This window comes from Oryza sativa, chromosome 4, assembly GCF_034140825.1.
Source record: "Oryza sativa Japonica Group chromosome 4, ASM3414082v1".
Taxonomy (NCBI): Eukaryota; Viridiplantae; Streptophyta; class Magnoliopsida; order Poales; family Poaceae; genus Oryza; species Oryza sativa.
Window position 1 is genome coordinate 24,828,705 of NC_089038.1, and position 7,629 is coordinate 24,836,333.

The 7,629-nt window shown below is 45.6% G+C and overlaps 1 long non-coding RNA gene across 1 annotated transcript; it reads right to left on the minus strand.

The window, feature by feature from the left end:
• Positions 1-1,570: 1,570 nt before the first annotated feature.
• Positions 1,571-2,801, minus strand: LOC4336219 (uncharacterized). The gene is made up of 5 exons (XR_010740822.1): positions 2,411-2,801; positions 2,272-2,309; positions 2,057-2,142; positions 1,873-1,923; positions 1,571-1,792 (listed from the first exon to the last, which is right to left on the minus strand). It is a non-coding gene; the product is annotated as an uncharacterized lncRNA (long non-coding RNA).
• Positions 2,802-7,629: the final 4,828 nt, after the last annotated feature.

Below are 7,629 nucleotides of genomic sequence, written 5' to 3' on the forward strand. Positions count from 1 at the left end.
TTTTTCTAATTGTAGAAGCCATTAACTCAGAAGGTTCAACCTCCATTTTTCTATTCTTCATCGCATTAGCAATCTTAAAAATCATGAAATATGCATGTACACCCGTTGGTTACTTTCAAATACCAGGATTCAAAGTCATGGCAGGATTTACATCCATATCTATACTACAAATGCATCAAGATACATGGTGTAAAGGTCATAGAAATAAGTGATTGTCCTGCCAAAAAAGGTGTATTTGGTTGAGATTGGCTTTGTTAGAAATGAAAAGACAAATAAGATAGGCAAGATGATCTTAATTTTAGCTGCTAGAATTAAGGCCATGTAATAACAAATAGGAGAATTTCAAAAAATTAAATGATTTTCCTATTCAATCTAATAGTGTTTTGACTTTGTGATTCCTTCATATGGAAGGGCAGCCAATTTGTAACAAAGGCGGAAACTGGGACTATCAGATCGTAAAAAATTTCTAAACAAATGCATAATCTCGGAAGTGAAGCCTAACCTATTTTCCTTAACAGCTGAACACATTTAGAACAAAGTCAGAAGCTGAGACACCTGAACAGGACAATTTGTTAAGCTATTTCTAAAATCTAGATCTCATGTTAGTCCATCTAAATGTTGTGCCTATTTACATTCTGAGCTTTAAACTTATTATACATATTTTGAAATATATACCATATGCTGAATCTGAATAACACAATTTGCTTTCTATAGGTATTCATAAAAAAAATGCAGCAATCCTGTATAACGTATTAACGTATACCCAAACAAGATGATCTTGGTTATATCTACTGGAAATTATGCTTGGAATTGATTCAGTAAAATGAACTTGGCCAACAAGCAGAAAAACAACAGCCGTGCAGCAGTCTTAGATCTATGTACACCGAATACCTTGTTTTATCTCAAAGGGAATATCCGCGACAGACGTTAATATGTTCATGGCAAATCACAATCGAAAATAATTAAGTGATGACATATGCATTTCAGCATATGGCATCACTTTATTATTATGCATTTCACACTAAAAATTATCAAAAATCCAGTGTTAATTAAGTGATGCCAACAACAAAGAAGATTGAAATAAAAGTGCTTGTGATAGCACCTCGCAACATAATAATCACGTAGAGTGGATAGCAAGCACAAAAACAAAATAGTGCAGAGGAGCACAAAAAGGAGCAAGAAATAGTGCAGAAGAGGATAACTGGCATTACCTTAAATGCAGAGGATGTTGAGCAGTAGTGACCTGGAGCAGATATGCTACAAGAAAATGTAAGCTGTTAAAACAATAATATTCAGTTAGAAACCAAACTATTTGTTTCCATTGAAGATTGTTTAACAGAGTAAAAAAAAATCCATGTGAGAGACTACACTAAACCGACCACTGCAGCCGGCAGCTGTATACCGAGCCAACCAAATGAAATCAAATCAGAACCTTGGAGCTGCATTAGTTTGACTACAAATAAGCGTGAGACCCTGGGGTGCAGCGGCGATTGAACCTGAGATCTACTTCTCTCTTTTTTTCTGCAATGTGCCCCTGTGCCGGCATGAAGTATGAACACATGTGCCGTCGTTCACCTATACAGCTCCAGCAATCATGTGCCATCGTTTTTATTGATGGAAGAGTAGAAAAAAAATCTAATACCATGGGAGATTGATTTATTGCAAGGAGCAGGGTAATCTGTGACCAGCTGAATTTCCAGCCACTATAGGAGCATCTCCAAACCTCCAATTCTGATATTTTGGCTATGATTATAGGTCTCGAGCAAGCAAACTGATGTTGCAATGATTTTAGCTTCAATAGGAAAAAAATGGGTACAAATCAGCTGCATGCTAAAGATGCCATCAATAACAAAGTAACTTAACGGGATTTACAAAATGATCAGAGAGCCATGATCTGACTCTATCCCTCCCAAGGTTGCGCTCCTACAGAACAAAAACGAGACAATAAGCAAGTTTCACCAGCAAAATGCGTGAAACAAATAGTAACTCATTGCACAGATTTCAGTTGGCAACTAAACATCGAAGTTTGTGGGATAAAATTTTGGGGAGAACTTACTGCTAGCATATGGGAATTTGCCTGCGCAATCTGCCAGTTAGCGAGCCGCAGCTTCTGGCCCATTTCCGCTCAACTCTATGATTTTGCTGCATGCACCAAAACAAAGCAAAAATAGAGTCAAACCAAGAGCACATAGCATCAAAATCCCCAGCCACTCAAAGCCTCAACAGAAGGGATGAACTGATGCAAGGAATCATGTGGTTTCAGGGACGTACTCCCTCTCCTCAAGGAGCCCCAGAGGTTCCGAGTTCTCCTGGAATTGACACAAAATTTAGAAAAAAATATCACCGTTAAATTAGTAGCAATCTCATGAGGAGATCGAGATTAACAGAGAGAGATGGGATCTTGCCTTACCAGCTGCACAATTCCCTCCTTGCCCGCATCCGCTGCACACACCGGTCCGTCATGGTCCATGGGTGTACCTCCTCATTACAGCCCCGCCCTTGGATATCGAGCTCACGCCATTCGCGGCCATCCTCCCCGGTGCAGCAGCGGCGGCCGCCTCCGCCTCCACCGCTGGCAGTGCCAGGATGGCGATCTGGTGGGGGAGCAAAGACGACAGCCTCCATGGTGGCTCGTCTCAATGGAGGAGGTGCAGTGGCATCCATAACGCGAGGCGGAGATCGGGGATCCGCAGTGCCGGGGCGGGGTAGGGTTTGGGGATTTGGAGTGGCGGCACGACGGCAGCGGCGGGGTAGGATTTAGGGATTGGGTGTGGCGGCGATTGGCGAGTGGCAAGAATCGCGGAGGCGATGGGTGAAGGGAACGGGCGAAAATAGCGGTGCGAGAGAGAAGGGGGCGCGTGAGAACGGGAGTTACGCTGTCACACCATTAAGATCTTTCCCAAACCTAAATTGAATTTATAATCCATCAGAGAAAATATCGGTGTAAGAGCAAAATAAAACCCTAATAAATTAATGTAAATAATAATCGGATTTGTTATGTGGAATTTTTATTGAGTTCTACATGTAGAAATTCGCTAACAAGATTTTTAGTGGAATTCTCAGAGCTCTAGAAATAATTTTAACCAATTAAAATTGAGCACAAGCAATATTTAATCCTAGAAAAATCCATTTCCTTCTTTTTCCCTTTTTTTTCTTTTCTCTTTTTCTTTCAATTGGGCCGCCGGCCCATTCTCTCTTCCCCCCCCCCCTCTTTCCGCTGGGCCGGCCGACAGGCCGAGGCCCAGCCGAGCCGGCCGCCTCCCTTCTCTCCCCCGGGGTCACCGACAGGTGGGGCCCACCTGTCGGGCCTGTCCCCTTCCTCCAGCCGGCGCCGCCGCGCTCCGCAACCGCCGCCGCGCCCACGTTCCCGCCTCCTCCGGGCCACGTCGGCCACGCCCGCGCATGCGCCGCGTCTCCCGCACCCACTCCCCCTCCCTCTCGCCCGCGCCCGCGCTCGAGACGGCCGGGATTCGAAATTCGAATCCCGCCTCTCTCTCCTCCTCCACCTCCCCACATCGGCCGGCGATTCCCGCCTTTACCGGCCACGTCCGGGCTCCCCCTCCTCTATTTAAGCACCACCGCCACCCCCTCTCTCTTTTTCCCCATCTCGCCGAGCCCTCCCGAGCCCTCTAACGCCCTAGAGCCGTCGCCCTCCCCTTCGCCGCCGCTAGCCGCCGAGCCGACGACGCCGTCGCGTTCGCCATCGTGCGGGCCACCGCGTCCACCCCTCTTCCGTTGGCCGCCGGAACCCACTCCGCGCCGTTCGCCGGTGAGCACCGCCATGGCCGCCGCCTTCGGCCGGCGTCCTCGCCCTCTTCCAATTCCCTCTCCCTCTCTAACCCCTTCCACCGTGTTCGCTAGGTGGTTCCAGAGATCGTCCCGCTGTCGCCGCCGCCCTCCGTCGCTAGCCGTCGTCGGTCGTCGTCGGTGAGGTCCCTCCTCCCCTTCCTCTCTCTCTCCCGCGCCGCCGCTTAGCCGCTTCGCCGCCCGCGTCGCCGCGACGCCGTCGCCCTCCGCCGCCGGCCGGTCGCCGTCTCGCGCCGCCGCGCGCCATGGCCGCCGGGCCGGCTTGAGCCGTGCCCGCGCACGCCGGCCGCGAGCCACACCCGCCGTCCGATCTACCCAGGTAGATCGGGGCCGTCCGTTCGGCCGCCCACGTGGCTGCCGCGTGGCCGCTGCGTCGGCGCCACGTCAGCGCCACGTGGTGCGCCGTCCTTTCCCGGTCCGTGGACTCGGTCCACCGCGGACCGCCCTCCTCGAGTCACTGCCATGTGGGGCCCGCATGTCGGCGCCGCCCCATCTCTCTCCCGGGATTTATTTATTGCGCAATAATTCAATTAAGGATTTTTCTGTTTATAGTAAAAACACAGTGAATCTTCTAAAATTCATATCTAATTCACCCGAGCTCCATTTAAGCCCATTCAAGTATCAGTAAATCAAGAAAAATGTGTAGAATCCATTGAAAATGGTTTTGTTCTCTGTTTCAGTAGTATTATAGCCTATTTGTATTGTTTGCTTTGTATGTCGCTTAGATTTTGGCTCTCCCGACGCTCCGGTGTACCTTAAAATAGTCGCCGAAGTTCCTCCAGCTGCAGAGCAAGGCAAGTCATGCTTGCCACTTGAACATGTTGATCCTATATTGCAAATGCTCCATTGTTTTTCTTCAAATACTGCATTGTTTTATAATATCACCATGGGATGTTTACCTACTGTCATAGCCATACTATCTTGTACCATGTTCCTTTGTTAGCTTGGGATATAACATGACTAGAGATTGGACTAGGGAATGCTTAGCTTTGCTTAGTTCAACTAGCACACAATGGGGAACTACATTAAATGCATAGATATCAGATTCTAGGATTGATGTTGGTTAATGCTCACCACTCCGGTGTTGGTTAATTAATTAATATTAAATGGTGGGCCGTGGGTGCATGGTTTTGATGGTCGCGCACAGGGCAATTAAGGACCGGTTCGCGGGAAACCCTGGAAGAATTCCTCGTACTTACCACAAGCCAGCGTGGGCAACGGCTGGGCTTGTAGTGTAGCTTTCCTCTAGCCGACGCATCCAGGCAAGGGTGGGCGTGATGGAGTTTGGATGGGCCCTGCGACGGCCTATGCGGCTTCCGGATTCACCTAGGCATGAGAGGGGACTGCCCGCTGCCTTGCGAGGAGTGGGGGTGAAACCTGAGGTGTGGTGTACTTGGTTAGAGGGGGTTATGCGAAGGGTCCTGTCACGGCCTCTTTCCGGTATGTCGTGGTGGCATGTCGGCGCGCGGAAACGTGTCGTGGGGCTGTGTCTTGTGGGTATAGTTGTACACCTCTGATCAGAGTAAAACTATTCGAATAGCCGTGCCCGCGGTTATGGGCGGTCAACCAAATTCACCGTGATTAGACTCACCCTAGACTAGTCTAATGGAATTGAATAGTATAGGTGGATGGTTGGGCCTGTTGCAACGGGGTATAGCGTTGGACAGTGGATGATTAATATTGATTAATTATTACAACTGTTTTACTGCTTTCAACTTCTGTTTATAAATGCCCGCTTTATGCAAATGAACCATTATAGCTATCCCTTGATAATTCCCTGCATCATACCCCTATTCCGGTATGACTTGCTGAGTACAGTGGGTAGTACTCAGTCTTGCTCTATTTTCCCCAAACCCCAGAATTTGAGTATGCGTCAGATGGTGGTTTCTCTGAGGAGTAGGCTTCGTCCGTGCCGTCGAGGATGCCTGTGGAGTGGTGTTCCCGCTGCAGTCCAAGTCAAGGCTTAGCTCCAGTTATCCTTTAAGTTTTCCGCTGCATTTATGTAAGACTTTTATAATATTTGTAAGACGTGGATCTGTATGTCAACTTTGTCGTTTGTGTACCCCGGCCGGTCCTGGACGGGGACTTTAATGCACATTCTGCTTGGAATTCTATTCGGGAATTTCTGGGCGTGACAAGCGCGGAGGGAAGGGGGTCTCATCTGGCACGTTCGATTAGAGTTAGATGAATATGAGCCATTGGATTTGATGAATGAGTAATGTAGGTGTAAGAGTGAGTTAGTGAATTATAGGGTAGAAGATAGATGGGAACTTATTAATTCATCCAATTGTTGTAACATAATCGCAAATCAAAATCTATATATTTATGGAGCTAGAAAACCTATCTCCATGCAATCTTTAGTCCAAAAATGTGCTAAACAGGATCCAAATATATGGCATAGTTGCCTTCTTTTTATCAGACTTAGATAAACAATATCTATTTAATTACAAAGTAAAGTGAAAGGAGTATCTCTAAGTTGTCATCGAACCTTATTTGCACAAATATTACTAGAGAATATAAATAGTCAAACAAAATTTAAAATTCAACTTCGTTATATGTTTAGAAATAGTAATAGCATATTAGAAATAAGGATTTGTAGAATATTTAAAGATTGATACGCTTATATTTTTATCGTATCCTTCATTACATCTTTATCCTTAAGAAGCATCAGAACGTCACAATTTTATAACCAGTGATATAGTGTCGGGATACAAAAGGAAGGTGAGAGGCTAAGAATAAAACGAGAAGCTCATCTACATCAATTGTATGAAGTAGTATGAGATAGAGGAGTGGCAACAAGGACGATATTGTGCATCTTACGCAAGATTTAAAGTGCAACCCGAAAGAAAATCGAGGTTAGTGAATGGACCTACTAGCGATGGTGATGATCTATTGATGGTGTTGTTTGGGGTTTGTTGGTGGCTATATTTTAGGGCATATTACACGCTTGCTTGAAAGTGAAGAAGCATGGCCAGCTTCACATATTGACCGCACATACAAGTCTAAGGCAAAAGACAACTATATTCCGCGCTCTACCTTGTTTTTCTAGGGCTCAAACCGTAAACACAAGTTGCTATGGGTTTAGGGAAACCACTCCAGTTTTCATCCTAATCGACATCTTTAACACAAATGAGAACTTGATCGATTCCTCGTATTGTTCAACTCACAATCATACAACATGAGAGAGTGTGAAAGTCATTTGGAATAGATATATGGGATGTTGAGAAAGACAGTATAAAAATGATGTAATAGGTATAATCATCATTTTTATCATGATTTGCCGACATTCTAAGATACCAAACAATCAGCCTCATCGGATGAGCATATGAAAAAAAAAAACGCCAACTGACGTATTAGCCAAAAAAAATATATAATTTGTGATTAGAACTTTTACAATTTCGTGGCAGGGGGAGGATGGTAAGGCCCCGTTTAGTTCCCCAAAATTTTTTCCCCAAAAACATCACATCGAATCTTTAGATGCATGCATGAATCATTAAATATATATAAATGAAAAAACTAATTGCACAGTTAGGGAGAAAATCGCGAGATGAATCTTTTGAGCCTATTTAGTCCATGATTAGCTATAAGTGCTACAGTAACCCACATGTGCTAGTAACGGATTAATTAGGCTCAAAAGATTCGTCTCGCGGTTTCCAGGCGAGTTATGAAATTATTTTTTTTATTCGTGTCCGAAAAGCCCTTCCGATATCCGGTCAAACATCCGATGTGACATCCAAAATTTTTTTTTCACGATAAATGAAAAAAAAAAAGGCCATACTGCCCGGCTCCAATTATCCATGACCGTCTCGTTCTCCTTTCCTC